The sequence below is a fragment of the Triturus cristatus genome, chromosome 3_1 (assembly GCF_964204655.1).
Source record: "Triturus cristatus chromosome 3_1, aTriCri1.1, whole genome shotgun sequence".
NCBI lineage: Eukaryota > Metazoa > Chordata > Amphibia > Caudata > Salamandridae > Triturus > Triturus cristatus.
Genome location: NC_140583.1, coordinates 786,306,026 through 786,326,800, shown reverse-complemented (window position 1 = coordinate 786,326,800; position 20,775 = coordinate 786,306,026). Strand labels below are relative to the sequence as shown.

General features: G+C 44.1%; 1 protein-coding gene across 4 annotated transcripts in view; it reads right to left on the bottom strand.

The window, feature by feature from the left end:
• Positions 1-6,561, bottom strand: part of UBE2F (ubiquitin conjugating enzyme E2 F (putative)) — a 1,125,427-nt gene extending 1,118,866 nt beyond the window's left edge. For 2 of the 4 annotated variants that reach the window (XM_085645041.1, XM_085645044.1), the window contains exon 1: positions 6,479-6,561. The gene's annotated coding sequence lies outside the window, so the exon portion shown is untranslated. Of the gene's footprint in view, positions 1-6,362 lie in introns of all 4 variants that reach the window. The other 2 variants (XM_085645042.1, XM_085645043.1) reach the window with 2 other exon arrangements.
• Positions 6,562-20,775: the final 14,214 nt, after the last annotated feature.

Sequence of the window (20,775 nt, the reverse complement as noted above, 5' to 3'; positions counted from 1 at the left end):
ATGACCAAAGCCAGTGTGAACCAACTGAAGGTTTACATTTGAAAAGATTGCATTCGGATTGCTACCTCAAACCTTCTGCTTGGATCTCCTCCAGAACTAAATAGCTACAACAAGAGATTCTCTACACTTTTATCAGTCGCTCAGTCTTAAATCCTGGGCTCCTTCACAGATAACATGATTAAGGGGTTACATATTTTTTCACCACTGAAAACAGTATTGGAGGGATGGGAACACTGCCAAAATAATCATTAACGATGTGTTAAAATGTAGTGAGGAGGAAGCAAAAGAATGTAAGCTGTATGCCTTTTCTTTCTAACCATTACTTGCAAAATTCTGATAAAATGGCCGAGTAGATAAGTGTTAAATATCATGTACTGGTGTCTGAACAACCCCTGAACTGGATACACCTGTTCAAGTGTGGGATGTTCCACTTTATATCCAAAAGGTCTTTCAATAGCATGGCCATTATGGTCCCTAGGGGTAAAAGGATGTTTTTTATTTTCTTCTTTATTTGTGTTCAAGAAAGATGTGCATTTCTTTAGTTTTTTTGCAGCTATGAAGATGACAAAAAGTCAATTTCGGAAGCTGTTACAGTCCGATCGCTGGGACATTTTCTTTACGATGTTCTTCAGTGGTGAACACTAACTTCAACTGTTTGTTGTACCCCAGTTCCAAGAGTTCTGTTTTCAGCTGCTCTCAGAGTGCCTGTAAATTGGCTTGGCTTTCTCATTTAGTTTCACAGCATTCCAAAGATTAGGGCCTTGGACTCTCAAGGATCTACCTCCTTGTTTGAGCCATTTGAAAACATGTCAGGAGATAAAATGTGCAGCCAATGAATGAACGTTCCTTGTTCGTGTGTAAGGGGGGGTGCTAGTGAACGGGGGGGCTAGTGGGCAAAGATATATGTTTGCATTTCCCCATTAGGATTTGAAGAGAGTGCAGAGGATTATGCCACCATAATGGAAGGGACACTTCAGTTGCATAATTTGCTTGTCGCTGCTTTATCTCCCTGTGCCTCTCCCTCACCCCTTTCACAACACTGCTTCAGTTGCATCATATCCCTTAATCTCCCTGTGCATCCCCCCCCCCCCCCAACACTGTTTGCATGCCCCCACCACCCCTCCAAGGCCACTGCTGTTTTGTTAATTTTTTGGTTACTTGACACATAATTTGCAATCCAGTGCTCTCCTTTAATATCCCTTTGACATCTACCCCCACCCCCTGCACGACACTGCTTGCCCGCCCCTAAGATCGCTGCACTGAATTCTTATGTTATTTTACATTAAACTCTTTTATTTATACAACACACCCAACCATGGGCTCGGGGGAAATGAAACTATCAGCCCATTATCGTAGGATGATGACCCGACAGCAGACTAACACTGATCCCCAGCTCACCAGTCGGCAGCTCCCACGGCTGCGCCATATCCTTTGCGTAGTCATGTGGTAGGCTGCAATACCATATGTGACCAAAAAAGGTCTCAAGGGACACATAGTGACACCCTCACAACACTCACAACACTGGTGGTACTGCACACTCACAACACTGCTTGTTTTAACATGGAGTTGGGACTGCCATTTTCACTCCCAGCGCTGCAGCACCAATGAAGGTGTACTACATTAAAAAAAAAAAAACAACGGAGTTCTCTATTTTATTAAGGTGGGGAGGGCATATAAATTACATAGGTACAAAACATTGCCATTCATAATGCAAATAGCTCCAACTCCAACAAATGCGAGACCTGTTGCATTTTCAATGCTTGTTTTAAGTTGGCAGGTCTGAGCACAGCACAAAATGGCGAATGGATACAACTTCCTCAGTCAGTGGAAGTGTATTCATTGCATTCCTGTGGCTGGAGGATGAGACCCAGACACCGAAATGAGGGTGGCTGAAGACTGGTCTAACCTTAGAAAGTCAATCAAGGGGCTGCTGAGCATGTTCCCAAGCATGTTCTGCTGTTAAAATTAAGGAGCTTTTTAGACAAGCACCACCTTTTTGTCTGACCCAGATTGCTACTTCATGAAGAAGGTACAGCTTTGTCATACTACATGCTGCCCAGGTTTCGGATGCTCCTGCTTTTAGCCAGCCACTTTCTGCCTGCTGTGACAGCAATCACCTTGCAAAAAGCCTGTGTCTGCACAAAAGCCAGAAAATTACATTGAAAAAAGGACCACCCCCAAAGAGTTCCAGGACCTTAGAGGATCTACAAACCCTTTTCAGGAAAAGTAGTATAGATGTGGGACCCGAACCACTCCACTTGTTTCCTTTTGCAAGTTCTCCTTAGCTCCGCAGAGTGCTCCAAGAGCTGCTGCGTGACCAGGGCAGGTGTCTACAGGACAGCCACAGTCCCGGAGGTGGTGCAGATCAACTGAAGTCTGTGCAACTTGCTTGAGAAGCTGAGGGTCTGCCTAGCACTTAGAAGTCTGACTGTATGCTCAGGGAAGGGAGGAGAGTGCCTGGCTCAACATAGAGAGACTGTCCATGAGGATCTGCCGTAACTGTGTCCATGGAGTGAAGACTCAAAGCAGCTTAATGCTGATTATAAGGGTTTCCCGGACTCCCATTGTGGTTCCAACAGCAAACCTTGCAATGAAATCAAGACGGAATTCAACACTGTGCTGTTCAGCACCCCTACAGCTTGCCAAGGCCTGGTGTCGCCACGGCTTCAAATTTATGTTTCTGGTGAGGGAGTAGTCATCGCTACAGAAGCCCTGTTCTTAGCTGAGGGAACAACTGTCAAAGACAAATACCCACTTGAAAAAGGCAGCAATTGCTGAAAAGGAGCACTTAACTGAATCGAGCCTAGAAGTCTTGACTGCCGAAGACTAGCACCAATCTGATGCTAGCCTGAAAACCACACTTGCTGAAGAGGAGTTGCCACAGAGCAGGCCTGACGCGCTGCTCCATCCTCAATGGTCCAAGTTTAGCATAAGGCTGCCACCATGGTCTCACATCACTTGGGCTAACAGTGCAGGCGCAATGCATGCACCCACCAGCACTGCAAAAGCTGCATCTTTGGGCATGTAAAGGGCCTAAACATGAGCAACTGAAAGACTGTATTGATTACATAGAGGTAAATCGGTCATGAGAACACCAACTTTAGCCAGGGTGACCTCTTTTGGCAAAAACATCTGCTCATTTGTTGCATATCTTTTGTATATTTGGTAGCTCAGGAAGCTTGGTAAAAGATGTATTACTATCCTCCTTATCTTAAGAAAGTCTGGCCAAATGAAGTAGGAGGCTACCGAGAGATTGAGCTATTGGCAATGCAATAGCTTAAACTCTCGCAAATGCAAGACCTATTGCATTGCAAATTACTAGCACCCATGCAACACTTTCACATTCATAGAGGCCGCGCCCCTTTCTTTAGACAAAAGTGAAAGGGCGGCATGGGGTGCTTTGATCAAAACATAAATATTTTAAAAAACCATCTGTCACGTTTACTAACAAACATTTTTTTTTCGTAAAAGCGCCCAAGCTGCACTTTCACTTTAATAGCAGCAGAGCACCTTTCTTTAGACACGGCTGGTCTAAATAAAGGGGCGCGGCCTCCATAAATGTGAAAGCACCACATTGGCGCTAGTAAATAAACAATAAATACGAGTGGCCACAGTACTTAAAGAACCGCGCTGCTAAAATAAAGAAAGAAATGCGTGGCTATAGTTAAAGCGGACCGCTATTAATAAATAAAATTAAAGCAGGCGGCGTGCTGTGACGTAGTGGGTGGTATATGGGCAAGTCATTAAACAAAATAGTGCTCACAGCCAAGATAAAGCATACCATGTAGACAAGTAAAAGGTCCAGTTGTCATGGGAGGTTAAAAAAAAAAAAAAAAAAAAAAATGCAGACAAGGCGGTACCAAGGAGGGACTAATAAGCCTAATAACGACTCGGAAGCCAGCATTTACGAGAGACAATGACACAAGCCAATTAAAAATATGGGGGGGGGGGGGGGGGGGGGAGAGAGAGAGCGGGGCTTCAAAGCCATACTCCAATACTACATGTCTGTCTCGCAGCAGCGCATTCGCTGCCCAGGCGTGACCTAAAAAAAAAAAAAAAAAACATTTTTCATGGTTTGCTATGAATGACTGCATGTGATATCTGCTGTTTAATGTAGTTAAGGCCCAGTCACCAACACAGTCTCCTATAACCTCATACAAAACTGCGATGAATGTATTATTTCTGCTCACACAACTTGTGTTTTTTTCCAGACCTTGATTAATAAGCATTGGTAACACTAGGGCAATGTTAATTTTTGTTTCATTTTTCCTGCAACCATATGCAAAAAAAAAAAAAAAACACATGCCAAGCCTAAATGTGTCAGGCAATTGATTGCCAATAAATTTGCCAAAACTTAACTCTTGCATGTAATTTTAATACAACAGAACCAGTGCTTCATAGCAGGTAGGTGTCCTTTAATATAGACAAACGATTTTGAATTCAAATTGCAGAAAATAGGATTAATATTGATGCAAAAAAAAAAAAAAAAAAAAATTGCCTTTGAATTACTGTAACATGGAGACATTTAATCGCACAAGGGTGACTAAAGATATAAACAAGGCCGAAGAATGGATAAAGTATGACAAAAAAAAAAAAGCATTGCCACAGTAAAGCATTAGTATACCAGATTTTGCACTGAAAAGAACTTCTTTTTGGGCGAATGTGCACATGAAATCAAGCAAAATTTTGCCACTCTCAGCGAAAGAGCCATAGCTTGAAGTGGACTGACTCATTGCCCCATGCTGTACGGTGCAATGGTGGACGTAAAATCTGAATGACATTTGAACAAATCAATGATAAAGAGGGCCGGCCCAAAGCCCTTCTCTGTATGTAATTTGTTTTCACTGTTTTAAATAAAAATGTAATGAGGCTGGTGAGAGTTAAATCTCTATCATGACCTCATAAAAATGACCAATATTACCAGCACTAGAATTATGCTTTAATTTCAAAGAGGATACTCTGTGTTTATATCTTCAATTAATACTAATGAAGAGTGTTGGCTTCATGGCAATGTTGGCTAAACTCTGAAACTTGATGCCAGAAGAGATAATTAACAATTTGAATTCAGAAAGGCAGCCAATACTTTGCTTCTTAAAACAAGAAACACCCTTAGTCTAAAGGCCACCAAACAAGTGCTAGACACAATCTACATACACAAAGAATCAGTCACCCTCACAAAGATGATAGGTATCAGAATACAAGATTATCTCACACCTCTACTCTTCACTTCACGCTTAAACACAAATACAAGTTAATTGCCACGATAAGAGAACGCATAGTCTGGCACTCGTGCACACCACCACAACTCTTCTCACATAAGCAACACTGAATTTATACTCCACCAACCTCGTAAACAATGGAAGTAGTCTGCTAGTCATCCATAAGAAGCAAAACAGGGTTTCACCTGGAACATGTGGTACAATACAAATGCCACTTCAATACAACTGGGCAAAATATACTAGCCGTGCTTTCAAAGAGTCATCTAGTTTAAATTGTAAATCCATTGAGATTAGCATAATACACAACCTTGAACACATAACTGGATGAACAGAGACAACAGGGGCGTGAACAGAAGGATCCTCTTGGCATTTCAACAATTCTAACTACTTGCAAGTGCATGTTTTGAGACATAAAAGTTTTAGGTGAAAAGGAGAAGCTCTCTCTCTCATTTCAACACCTCATCAGGGGTAGTAAGCGCTATATAAATGCCATTTCATTTAAATGCTTCAAGCAGCACACATTTTTACAGCCGGTCAAGCTAAACTTCGAAGAACGCCGTAGTGATTTTAATATTGTTCGCTTTTTGTCCATTCTTTAGACCGGTCATTCAAATGGAACTAATCAAGACCCATTTCAAATTACTTTTCGACTTCGGTTTATGTAGATTTCTAATTTTAATTCACGAAGCAAAGGGACTCCAAAACGAATAATGTCACAATGTTGTATTGAGGAGGGGAAAAAAATAAAAATCACACGTAATTGCACTGAAAACCTGGAAATCTCTCAGAAAAGGAAACTACAAACTTTCCACCTATGCTTTCAGCTGATGATAAAGGCCATGCAAAAAGTTAAAACGGGATATTATCATGCGCAAAACAAGCACTAAAAATGCGTATGTTTTTAGATGCACCTTTACGTTAACGGAGTGAATAAACATGCCAACTACAGTGACAGTGGGGTGATTTTTAGCCTTCAATTAAGACACGGTAGAAATTAGCAAACCTGTGTATAAACACATCATTATTTGTCCACTCGGCTGTTCTCTTTGTACCTCATTGTCTACTAATCTACCCAGTTTGCATGGAAACGTTTCACCATTAGCAGTATTAGAACAATTTTCATGAAGAGGAGGATGAGCTCACCATTTTTAATACACAAGAAATGAATTGCAAGCCAGCAACAAACTACAACAACGCTAGGTAAAGGTGCATCGCTCAACCTTACACCATCTATCCCACTCAGGTCGTCCGCTACTTACACGGACCGTCCGTAAACTCAGCCTAATCCCAGCTGTCCGTTATTGATCTTGCAACGGACGACATTTGTCCGTAATTTTAGTACTTCCGGGTCGCATGACAGCCAATCCTATATCTGAACATACTGTGGGAGTCGTCAGGAAATGGGAGGATCTCATAATGCGTAAAATGATCTAGGATTGGAGTATTGGCGGTACTTCAACCAATCCCAGTGTGTCTCACACAAATCAGAACTTGAAGTACCGGTGGAGTCGACACGTGCATTTGAAACATATAAACACTGTCCGGACCGGGGCTGTTCTGACTCCTGTGTGTTTCCTTCAGTTGACAATCCGCGGCTTGTTTGGCGCGGATTGGACTTTGCGTGTGGATGTTTTAAGGCGTTATGGACCGGCCAACAAATTGGAGAGTCTTCGGAAGCCGCTCGAGACCCTTGCTGGATGCGGCCACAAACGATTCTGGATGAGTGTTGCTGTTAAGAAAAGAGCAGACCCTTTTTAACGAATAGTCGGTTGTGCGTCACTGCCTGCTTCGGCCAGCCGGATAAAGGACAAGCCCGTTCACTAGCCTGCGGTGTTTTAACCTGCCTTAGGGTCTCGAGTTATAGTCGGTAATTTTGAGACGGCGCCTCTCCAAAACCTATTTGGCAGTGGCATAATGCAGAGTAGTTAATCCATATCCCTCGCGTCGCTCTCATTTAGGGATTGTCGCCTTCCTTGTATTGTGCACTTGTTACACAAGCACAATGTCTGTCTCCTGTGAAGTTCAATGGGATCTTTCTCCCCGAAAACCTTAATTCCTATCCAAATGAAGTCCTCGTCAGTGGGATTGATGGCGCCTTTTCTACTAATGTCAGTCAGTAAGCTATATTCGTCTTGCTAAAACGAAGCCATAAAAAAGCACATGATAAAAAAAAAAAAAATCAATCATGGACATAAATCTAAAAACTTTACAATATCTAAAAACAAATCTAAATGAAACAACAAATACATAGAACACCTAAAATCAAAATCATTTACATAGTCTTGTAGCTATATCTAATCCCTAAGGCACAATGAACAAAATCTGCCACAGCAACGCATACATAGCTCCATGCCATTTAGTTGTTGCAAGAAAACTAAAGCCTCCTTGTGCAATCTGATTTTTTTAACAAGCATTTGCAATGCAATAGGTCTCATATTTTTTTTAAGTTCGAGCTGTTTGCGTTGAAAATAACAATGTTTATTACTTTCATTTTTTATTTGCAGTGGAGTTATTATATTTGCATAGCACTATTGCTAATGGTATAAAAAAGCAAACGTAAAAAACTTATTTTCAGCGCCAACAGCTCTAACTTTAACAGATCTGAGACCTATTGTGTTGGAAATGCAATTGGTCTCGCATTTGTTGGAGTTATTGGCAGTATAGATGGCAATGGGGCTTATCAGCAACAACCAACGATAATTATCGCTAAGCGCACTTAGCGCTAGGATAATTATCGCCGGCTAGCGTGGATTTTTATCGCTGAGATAGCGTGCTATTAGCAACGCTTATCTCAAAAGCGATAAAAATTCTAGCGCTAACTGCCTAACGTGGGATAATCGTTGGAAACCCAGCGATAATCTCACGAAGTGTGGCGTTAGCTTGCTGATAGGGACTCACAAACTTAGCCATGATATCCACCTTATAAAGGATATCATGACTAAGTCAGTCCTGAAGCAGGCGTAAGGAAAGTAGCGATAACAGGAGTCATCGCTACTTTTCCTGCCGCTATGCTTCATAGCGTTTGTAGGAGAGTAGGGTCTGCTTCCTATGGTCACCACCACTTTTTGCTTTTGCTTCACTGGTTTTCGATTTAGATGTGGCTGTGGGCCTGCTAATCAGACCCACAGCCCAGCTGTTCTCTTGAAATTCATACTATGTACTTTAGGTACATAACCCAATTGGTAAGGATCACCTTATAGGGCCCTGTACAGTGTACCTTAGGTACCCAGGGCATGGGTGTACCCTAGGCCTACCAGGGGCTGCAGCATGCATTATGCCACCCCTGGCTGGCCTCCCATCATGACACAACTGGCTGATCACTCAGCTGGGGCAAGGTCGTGTAATCACCCCTTGCTTAGGTATAGTATTCCTATACCTACATTATATATAGACACATGGGTAACCTTTCAGTCACTCCTATGGCAGGCCTTAACAATCCTGAAGGCAGAGTGCTTGGTAACATGTGAGATGGTGCTTTAGCCTGAGCTGAGCCTGTCTGCAGCTTTCGGAACCATGTCCTTATAGCTGTTCTATGATATCGCCTACCATATACTCTTAAAGTGCCTCATAATCCTCGCAGTTATGGTAACTATGGTTTGGCTTTATCAAAACATGTCGTGTAAGGTGTCTAACACTTTGGAATACTACCCCCACACCATTTCTGGCGATGAGGATAGTATTCCTCCCTTCTAGAGGGAGAAGACATGTTGAAGACCTACTACCCGGTTAAAGTTAACCAGAGCCCCAGCATCACAAAATGGATGCTGCTGCCACAGACACAAGTCTGACCTCCTGCTGCTGGGAGTCCTTCCAGCGAGGGAGGCTTGGACAATAGGTTTCCTGCCTTGGGAATTGCTAGCACCACCCTAGACAGGGCTTAGTGTATTGGGGCAGGGAGGGATGAAAGAAACGAGACATTGCCTGGGGCACACAAGGTGTCCCATGCATAGTCCGGTTCAAACCGGTGCTGGGGCACTCCAGCCCTAGTCCTGGCGTGAAACTGGACAAAGGGAAGGGGGTGTAACCACCCCCCTCCCTGGTCCCACCCATAGGAGGGACCTAGCAGGTAACCCAGCCCCCCAGATTAGTATAAGAGTGGGAGCTGAGTCCCTAGGACTTTGGATTATCCTGAACTGAAACAAGACCCGAAACTCTGGACCTTCGACATTCGACAAGAAGACTGAAGAATCTCCCTTGTGGCCAAGGAGTGGCCACCCTGTGCAAACAGGCACCAACAAGCGACCTGCCGTTTGCTTTGCCCAAGTTCTATGAGGAACCGACTGCAGAGCCCGACCAGCGCCTTGACCTCCAGACTTCTCTGACCCTGATCCACATCCACAGCCAAGCTGAGATCCGTGGAGGCGACGAGAGACGTGGGCCCGGCTACCTGGGAAAATTGGCGAGTAGCTTCCAGTGCTGCTTCTGAGGCATCCTCGAAGTTGTGCTCTGGGGATTGAGAAGCCCAAATCCCGAGCACCATCTGCACCGAAGATCCGCCCTCCACACTCCACGAGTTCTGCGTGGGGCCCTTCTGCATTTTCCTGCTCAACGCGTCTGTCCGGTTGCTTGCCTGTTGGCTAGTAGCCTCAGTGACGACGAACCCTTAACTTTTCACCGCTGGTTTGGCTCCTCCAGACTGGCCCTTGCTTCCCTGTGAAAGAGAAGCACCTCAGACCTTCCTGGTCTGCACCTGAAGCGAATTTCCCATTCCGCGTGGGTTGCCTTTGCCAAGGCTTGTTGACTCCAATCGGGACGTCGACTCCGCCAGCAGCAAGATCCTTCGTGGGACAGCTCGTACCCTGGTTCTGGTCGTCCACGCAGCTGCAGAGACAAGCTTCAAGACATCACCTGTGTTCTGCACGACATCGCCTGGTTCCATCCTGGTTCCACACGGTCACTGACTAGTGACCCAGACTTTGTCCCCTCTGCTTGCAGGTGTTCTTCCTTCAAGATCCACCCTTGGATCCACCGGACATCTTCCTCCTGGCCGCCTGCCAGCATCTGTTCTTCAGGCATCCATAGGATCCAGCGACGACACCCGACACATCTTCACACCTATGCACCTGTCTCCTGTGGGTGAGGTAACGCGAGTACTCCGGTGCCCCAGTGGATATTGACAGTCTCTTATCGATGGCTTTAGTGGGTTTATGGCAAATTTAGATCTTTCTCCTAATCTTACAAAATCATACATAATGGAAGCAGGGAAAAGACCAACGAAGAACTTTACCTTTAAAATTGGGGGTCATAAATTAGAGAAGTTCGAGTTTTTTAACTATTTAGGGATAATATTCGACAAACACCTCAATTTTAACACACTAATCTCAGATAAATGTAATCAACAAATGAGCACGATGGGTTCAATTATGAATCGAGCTACGAGATTAGGTCGTTGGTCACCGAATGAAATATTGCATCTATATAATTCGATATGTTGCTCTAAAACCATGTATGGGAGTGAGGTTTGGGGATTCAGAAATACTTCCATGATACAACTGGAGGAAAACAAGTTCCTTAGAAGGATTCTGCAAGTTCCTCAAAGTACACCTGCCCACATTGTTCATGAGGAGCTAGGGCTTCCTTACATTAGTGACAGGCTAAGTACTAAACCAATAATGTGTTGGATCAAAATTTGGACCAACCCTGAGGCTAGTCTAAGTAGACAAATAATCAAGGACTGCATTAACAGGGATAAGGGATATCGGATACCCTGGCTTAAATACGTGAAGGACACTCTGAAGTGGCTGGGATTTGTAAATTATTTTGACGAGCCCACGACCTTGACACCTCAGGTGAAAGCTGTCATAAAAGCTGAACACCTTAGGCGCCTAGTCTGCGCACGGGAAGACAGTGAAATACTGAAAGGTTCAGTGAGAGCCCATATATTAAAGAAATCTGTAGCAGGCTTAGAACCTTACCTGGCGTATATATATAACAAAAATGATAGATTTTTAATGACTAGATTCAGATTGGATCTTTTACACCATATTTTAGCTGTCCCTGCAGGGTACACAAGAGATGTTGCGTCAAAGGGTCCGTGCGGCTGCGATCTGGGATCTCCGCAGGATACCCTTCATTTTGTATTTTTCTGTCCGTTTTACGAGTACCCACGGGCAGTTTTTTTAAAAACTATTTTAAGAAAGAATAAATTTACCCAGGTAAGGGTGGCACTCCTGTACCTGAAACTTTCTTCGGACCCCCTTACGTTGTTCTGCACCGTGAACTTTTTAAGACTAGCTGCAAAATTAAGGAAGACCAGATATGAGGTGTAGACAACTTTGTCTTTTAGGGTAGAGAGGGTCTGGTATTTTAATTAAAGCTGTTTTCCTGAAGCTTTTATGTATATTTTACCCCTACCGTAGACTTAGCTAAGGACCTAATCTAATTATGAAATGAACGGTATATTGTATTTGGGAAGTGTTATGATGTTTTAAAATGATATAGTTTATATTATTACCTATCGTTTTAACTTGGCTATGATCGTGCATTTTTAACATTTTATGTTGTTGGTATTCCCTGTACTGAATCGGTTAAAACCCTGCACTTTATAATACCTTGTTATATTAATGTATTGTTGAAATTTGTAAATGTTATGTTCTTTCTTGGATGTTTTAATATCCGAATAAAGATTAAGTGATTTGATTTGACTATCCAAGTGTCTAAGCCTCTAGTTGCTTCCTCCTAGTTACTTCAGAAGTGTCCTCATTCTTCCTATTTCTAATTACTACATTCCCATTGACTTTAATGTAACCCGCGTGTGTGTTTCCACACTGCACACGCTTCCCGTGGGCCTCCCACTTCCTAACTATTGGTAGGGTAGTGTAGCCCCAGCGATGCCCTAGGCCTACTCCCTGTTCGTGACGTGGTACTTATACCACTTTCTTAATATATGGTTTGCGTGGCCCCTGGGCCTAACTATTTTTCCTGTGTAACTTAACGTATGCTACTTAAGAAAATTGTTGTGCTTAGACCTCTGAACTCATAAAGAGTGCTGAGGGTATATGTTAGAATAAATACATTCTAATTTTATATATATCTGGTGTGGTGTCCTTTCATTTGATATTCAAGGGATTATAATGGTATAGCAGCTGGCTTCACATGCCATACAGAGTTTAGCCTAAGACTGCTCTTGTCCATGCTACCACTAGGATAGCTGGTCTATAAGGTTGACTTTACAACCAATCACCATAAGGGTTGTTTGGACTGATACAAGGTGTACACTAGAACTAGTGACATCATATATCACGCCAACTTCTCACAGCGTGGGGCTTGATGATAGGAGAAATGTCGCTTAGCGACATTTCTCCTGTCATGTCAGGAACGCCCACTTTGCATCTCATTAGAGATGCAAAGCTGGGCGTTAGGAATCCCGACGCTAATGCAAGGTTTCACGCGTTAGCGTGACCTTGCTAATTAGGCGATAAAATTATCGCCGCTTTTTGGCCAAAAGCGGCGATCATTTTTTATCGCCAGCTTGATGATATGCCCCAATGTTCTTTACCTAGCCATGTTGCAGGGTGCTGTACCATATGTGGCCAAAAGAGGTCCCATATGGTATCGCACCCTGCAGAAGGTGTGGCAAATCCACCCTACCCATAATGCATTGCATGCAAGACAGTACCACAAGTACATTCAGATAGCTATGTCCATATATGCAATTAGTAGCTTTGCAATGTGAAAAAATAATTATTATATTAATTCTGGGTTAGGTTGTACTCTGTGTAGAGCTGATGTAGGGTAATGTTTTAGGTCTCATATAAATTTGAGATGTGCTAGTGAGTAAAGTAACCTCTGTCAGCCTAGCTAATGACCAAGCTAGTATCCTGCTTGAAGCCCTTTAAGAAAATAGTGATGAGGCTTTAATTAAAACCTAGGGAATAACAACATATGTAACAGAAGATGTCTTAATGGGAGGTTACAAGAAGAGACAAGGTGGTACTAAGGAGGGCGTAACAAGCCTATTTACAAATGAAAAGCCACCATTTACAAAGGACAGGGATAAGAGCCAATTAAGAAGATGGGTATAAAGTTTAGTTTAGTTTTATTTGCAGTGGAGTTATATTTGCATTGCACTATTGCCAATGGTATGAAAAGGCAAAAGTTAAAAACTTCATTTTCAACGCCAACAGTCTTGCATGAGTTGGAGTTATTGCCATTATAAATGCCAATGTTTTTAACGTCGATGAATGTGACTCGCAGATCACGGGTCAACCGAGTTGCACAGCCGCATGTACATAGGTATGGTAATTAATCCACCTCAGCCATAGTGTATCCAATTTCATCCAAATTTTATCCAAGTCTTTGTGTCACGTCAAAGGTTACAAAATTCAACATTCTTATGCTCGTTTATTACTTCATGATTGCCCATCCAGGCCTATCATACAGCAGTTTACGAATTTTGCTTGCTCTCAAAGAATCCAAACATCACACCCAATGCATGTCGGCTCCTTAGCCTTCGTCAGGGGTATCTATGATTTAAAAATAGTTATCAGCCACGATTGTTTCACATCCCACGTAACATAAAATTCAACTTAAACGTGTCCCCCCATCCTTTTTTTTCATTAATAACTAAACAATCTCATTATCCCGAAACCTCCCATGTCTTACATCACCCATTTGCTTTTAAAAAAAATAATTACATTGAATCACACACCCATGATGCAAACGCTATTTTCAAAACTCAAACTCATGCCCAACTGCTTCTGCATTTACCTCCGTGTTTAAAAAGAATTTTTAACAACCCCCGTCTCACACTACCCGAATCCACTGTCTGAATCCCATTACCCAAAAAATATTATAAACCACCCATGCCTTATCTCCCACTATTCAATGTAACCAACAGAATCACCTCCGCTTACCTACTCTAAATCTGCCACACATATCTCTTCTCGTGCTCATTCAATCTCCGTGTAACATAACCTCCCACTAACGCATTTTAAACCCACATGATCCATCTCGCCCATATACCATTGGTGTAAAATATCACGTGTCTTCTCATCACCCACAGCCCCTTTTCTAAATTACAATGCTATTCAGCCCATCTGTGCAATAATCAAACCGTACTGTGTAAATACATATACATGTGAGAAATAATCAAACTGTCTATGCAAAATATTAAGTCCGCTTTCAGTGATTCCGCCATGGCACGTTCCTAGAGGTATCCTTCGACGTGATTAGAAAGTTTTCTGATTGTTAGTTGTGCTTTTGAGTGCGGGGTGCCAACCAGGGTTGAAACGGTTGGTACAATTCAAAAAGTCAGGAACCTGGAGCACACCCTTATCTTATATATATGAAGTTCCTTGAGAGCAAGCAAAATTCGTAAACTGCTGTATGATAGGCCTGGATGGGCAATCATGAATTAATAAACGAGCATAAGAATGTTGAATTTTGTAACCTTTGACGTGACACAAAGACTTGGATAAACTCATGGAATACAATTTGGATGAAATTGGATACCCTATGGCTGAGGTGGATTAATTACCATACCTATGTACATGCGGCTGTGCAACTCGGTTGACCCGTGATCTGCGAGTCACATTAATCGGATTAATTATGCAAAGTGCCATGGAACGGGGCACTAATGGAGTGCATGAGTTGGAGTTATTGCCATTATAAATGCCAATGTTTTTAACGTAGCCATGTTGCAGGATGCAGTACCATATATGGCCAAAGGAGGTCCCATGGGACTGCTTTTGGCCATATATAGTAATGCACCCTGCAAAGTTGGAGTCATTGTGTTGCAGGGTGCAGTACCATATGTAGCCACATATAGTACTGCACCCTGCAGAAGATATGGTAAATCCACCCTACCCATAATGCATTGCATGCAAGATAATACCACGAGTACATTCAAATAGATATGTCTATACATACAATTAGTAGCTTTGAAATGTGACAAAATAATTATATTAATTCCGGATTAGGTTGTAATCTGTGTGGAGCTGATAAAGGGACATCTATTGAAGGTCACATATAAATGTGAGATGTGCTAGTGAGTAAAGTAACCGCAGCTAGCCTAGTTTAGGACCAAGCAAGTGTCCTGTCTGAAGCCTTTTCAGAAAATAGTGCCTTGAGGCTGTAGTTAAAACATAGGGAGTAACAATACATGTAACGTAACAGGGTGTCCTCATGGGTAGTTACAAGAAAAAACAAGGCAGTACTAAGGGACTACTAAGCCTATTGACCAATGAAAATCCACCATGTACAAAGGATTGGACAAGAGCCAATTAAAATGATGGGTGGGAAGTGGTCGGAGCTTTATGCCAATCTCCTGAATACATGTCTCGAAGAGACAGCCACGCGCTGCCTAGGCGAGACCTAAAAATAGGAACAACTATCGCTTCCCTCCATGATGAAACAAGTTTCTCTTTTATAGCGGCCTTAAAAATGTTTGCCAAAATTGGAGCCAAAAAGACAATATTATCTTTGTAAAGGTCCAGTGGCACTCCATCAGATCTGGGGGCCTTTCCTGATGGGCTCTGATAGTAGCAACAGCATCGCTAACTTCAATGGCCCCACTAAAATTGCAGTACATCTCCAAAGTACAGCCTGCTATTCTCTATTTTCTATGTTGGCATCCCTATTTACAGGGTTGAAGATAGTATTAAAATAATCTACCCATGCTTCAACATATAATAGTGACCAATTAAGGCTTCTTATACCCAGAAAAGAAAGGTTAGGTAATATCCCTCCCAAAAACAGCACTACCTCTCAATTGTCAGCCTTTTCTTGCTCCTTCCAAGCAGCCTTTCTTAGCTCGAATTTCCTAGCCTCAATGTAACTTTATAAAACCTCCTTGCACACAAAATATCTTTCTTGGAGCATGGAGTTTTCACTGTGCTGATTTTAACTTCTAATGGGCAGGTGTTCAGGCATGATTTAGCCATCCTAATGGCACTGGGTTTTTAGAAACCTTAGCTATACTAAGCCCCTTAGCCACTGTGAAAAAACTGTTTTTTGTTGCACCCCCCCCCCCCCCCCCTTTGCCTGGCTTTTAATGCAACTTTGATTATAGAGTTCTGGGTCCCTGCTGTCCAGATTCCCAGTACCTGTGTTCGTTCTCTAAAAGCACGTCCACAATTGGTACTTCTGCCCCCTGTAATTCTCTAGAAAGTGGTAACCTAGGTACTTAGGGCCTGGAGGCTGAAGAGGGTCCCCTAGGATTCACTCACTAGGACCATGCCCCTGCAGCTGGCACGCCCCTGTGAGGTAACAAAATAACCAAGTTGACATGGCACATTGCTTGTGTGCCATGCCAGTTAGCACTGGCCAAGATATGGGTAAGTCACCCCTCTAGCAGGCCTTACCAGCCCTAAGGCAGGGTGCACTATATCCCAGGTGTGGGCACATCTGAATGAGCATCTATGTCTCTACAGTATTAGGGTCTATTCCCTAATATTGTATGTGCCAGGGAAGCCATAGAGAGTACATGGGCAGGGAACATGACAACTCGAGTTCCACAGCACCATGATGGCTTTACTGAACCAATGAGTGAGATTTATTAAATCATTTTCACCTCAGAGGTGCCCTCTGATAATCTACCTACCCTGGTGTGGGCCTTGACTGGCTTTAGACAGCCTGTCACACACAGACATGCTTCTGGACCCCTGGGTGGAGGCCTCTGCTCTCTGGGACCAGAAACATTGCACATCCATTGCAGAGGTGGTGAATCTCCTCTTTCAGGATGAGCCGGTGCTCAAGGGGGAAGCTTCAAAGGCCTACTGCCTTTGTAATGTGACCCCCAGCCTCTGCTGCTAGCAGCAGACGGCAGCTCCTGGTTTACACCCCCACTTTAGATGGGAAAAACCAAATGAATAGGAGATGTGCCAACCTCTGCCAAACCCTCCCCTAAGTGGGGGAGGCGAGGTGAAGCACAACTTTCAGGCTCCACCATCTTCCACCGCCCCTTTTAGGTGGGAAAACTAAAAAAAATAGTTGTGCCCACCTCTGTCAATCCCACCCCTAAGGTATGGAAGGCGAGGTGAAGCACAACTTTCAGGCTCCAACATCCTGAAGATGGGGACACCCCTCCAATCAGGGCTATGTCTATGCCCCCACCCACTGGAGAGTGGCATAATCAACGGTGTTCTCACCCCAGGTAAAATGCCCATTTGCCCTACCTACTACTCCCTTATACACCTCCTAAATTTAGTATTCAAGAGGCTCCCCCAGACCTAGAGTGCAGATTTGCTATGACCTAACAAGAAAGAAGATACCCTGCAGCAGAAGCCAGAAGACAACAACTTCCTTGGCCCCAGTGTACCAGCCTGTCTTCTGCTTCGATGAAACCTGTGAACTATCTTGCAGCACAACCTCCATAACCCCTGGTAGGACTGTTGCCTTCAATAAAGACTCCAATCACCTGATGACAGCAGACCTGTCCAGAAGAAACTGACCCCAAAGACTCTGGATCCAGTCAGATCGGCAACGCCAGCCCCCGCTGCACCCGAAGCCTACGGCCCAAGTCTGAATGGCTCACTTGTGCAGTGAAGTCTACCCAGCGATCCTGACCCTTGTGTCCAGCCTTGAGTGACATCGCCTGCCCTCCACAACGGCGCCTGCAGTGTCAATCCAGAGGCTCCTCCTGACCGCGACTGGCTCCGGTAAGAAGATTTTGACGTCCAAAGGCACCCCTGCACCCGAAGCCCCAAGGCCTTGGCGAGCTGAACCGACGGTGCCCCTACGACCCCCTACATCCCAATTTACCTCTGCTGTTGTTGGTCATCCTCCTGCAACCTCCAGCATCACGCCTGCAGCCTCTTTGGCATCAGGAAAATCTCCATTAAAAAGCATGGGTGCCCAACGTCTAATTTGTACCCTGCACCCGGCCTCCCCTATGCCACTGATGGTGTATGTTTGGTTCATTCTTTGTGCCCCCCATGCTTGTGCTAACCTCCAAAACTTGACCCCTGCAACCAATGTACTTACTTGCAAGCAGTGTGGCTCCAGGCACACACTGTCTCCATTGGAAAGCATGGGGTTGAACTCTGATTTTGACCTCTGCACCCAGCAGCTCCTGTGCCGCTGCTGGTGTAGTTTTGGTACCTACCTGAACCCTGCTGCCTTTTGGCTCCAAAGACTGAAATTGTAAGTTTGAGACCTGGTTAACAAGAATATTGTTTTTCTCATAGGATAACATTGGACAGTGTGAAAAAGTTTTTAAGTGTCGATTTTTGAAACAGAAAAGTATTTCTAGTCAAAAACGTACTTACCGTATTACGAAGACCTGGGTCTTAAAATTAAGTACAAACAAAGTATAATTTTATAAAATTGAGCAGCATCTCCTTCTTGAGTCTTGTGTCTTTTATTTATCATGTGTGTGCAATAAATCTCTTACACTCCTCTGTGTTAAACCGAAGGCTGCTCACCCACACAACCACTAATAGAGCAATTTGGGTTTGCATTAAGCCCTGTGCACTTTTGGGGGACCCCTGGACTCTGTGCACAGTATTACCTCCTAGTGGTAATATCATATACAGAGCCAGCTTCCTATAGCCACTGAAGTACATAAGGTACCAAAGGGTGCTAATATGTTCTCTGGGGTTTCCACAAGGGAGGTCAATTGTGAGATAGCTTGGCTATTATACTTTATATGCTTATGCAAAAAAGCCTACTTATTTACTCTGTCCCATTTTAACCTTATACCCTTGTTGCATGAGTGGGTTAATGGCAAATTCTCCATCTGCCCAATATCACCTGACAGGTGCAAATCGAGAACCAGGACAAACGGCTTGTGGTCGCTTATACAAGAGGCAACAACTTTATATTTCAATATTAATTCAGTTGGATCCGATGACAAGATATTAAAAATGGGGTTTTATAGTTGGCATGTTGTTACCCTACCCAAGTAGGGACCCTTGTTCCTAGGCAGGATAAGGGGTATACACTACTGAAATAACCTCTGCTCACCCCCTTGGTAGCTTGGCTCAGGCACTCAGGTTTATCTCAGAGTGGCAGTGTGTAAAGCATGTGCACATAACCAACAGTAATACAGTGAAAACACTACAAAAGGACACCACATCAGTTTTAGAAAAATAACCAATATTTTATCTGTGCAGACAAGACCAAAAACGATAAAAATCCACCCTACTGTTCTCAGAAATCACAATAATCAAAAATAGACTTACAATACAGTTCCTTGAAGTTGATAGCTCTGTCTGGGGCTATCACGGCATCGTAAACAACAAATCCAAACAGTTCTGGCTGACCACGGCATCGCGGGCCAGCAATGGTGTCTGGGAGACCCACAAAACACTACCTTTTAGAATTGCAGGGCTTCAGCGACCTCTCGTTGAGCTGCGAAGAGCCGGCATCTGCAGGTGTCAGTTTAGCAGTCATTGGGCCATTGAAACAACACGCATTGCAGATCAAACTCCTCATGGTTGAAGTTGGGAGCGTCGGCAGGGTTCGGGGCTGCAGTGTGATGTGCGGTACTCTCAGGTCGCCGTGCAGGCAGCGGCTCGGTGACGGTCGTCCAGCAGGGTTTCTGAGACCAGGGCAATGGTGCTCAGTGATGCAGTGCTGGCAGTTCATGGTGCAGGCAGCGGTGGCGGTGTTGCAGGAGTGTTGTCGTCGGCTGACGAATCTGAGTCGATGGCGCCGGCATCGATAGGCCAAGGCTGTGGTGCAGGATGAGGGCAGTGTCTCGTGTAACTTCAGAGCTGTGCCCTCGAACCATGTTGCAAGAAGCGACATCGATGTCGGCATGGAGCGGTGTTGTCGGGGATACCAGGGCGGCGGTGCCCACAGGTCATGATGCAAGCAGCGGCTCGGTTGCGGAGTCAGTGAGACCAGGGTTGTAGTGCAAAGCGCATCGTGCCCTCTGCGTTGCCTTATGGACACTGAGGCGGCGGTGATGGTGTCGGGTTGCTTTTTCTTCTGGTGCAGCACAAAATAGACAGTTCCCAGTGCTGGTAGCAAATGAACTTGAGGTCTTTGCTTTTTCTGAGTTTTCTTTAACAGGGAGCAAGCTCTACCTCGATCCTGAGGAGAAACTCAAACAAAGAAATTGCAGAAAGTTCAGTCCAGTTCTTTCTCTGCCCAAGACAGAAGCAGCCACTGCAGGCCAACACAGAAAAATGGTAGTTCCTCCTCACTTTTTCTCCAGTTCTTCTTGGCAGGTTTCTGAGTCCAAAAGAGTTCTAAAATCCTGGGGTCTAGGCCCCAATATATATACCCCATTTTACTTTGTTCTCTTGTGGCAGAGAGTGTCTGTGCTCAGTCCAAACCAGTTCTGTCATCTCAGGCCCATCTTCCTGCCAGGGGGTGGAGACAGCATTGTCCAAGGCAGACCAGGCCCATTCAGGTGCAAGGAAATCTCCCACTACTCTAAATGCAGCCCTGGTCTGTTTTGCCAAGCCCTGACTCATCCAGGAGAGGCAGAACACTCCTCAACACCCAGCCATTCAATCCACAACCCAGCAGAGGTATATAGGATGGCTAACATTTGTGGGTGGCACAATCCGTGTAGCATTTGATTTACAGTCCCTGGTATTCTCAGTGCACCTTACTAGGGATTTACCAGTAAATCAAACATGCCAATCATGGAAACACCAATCCA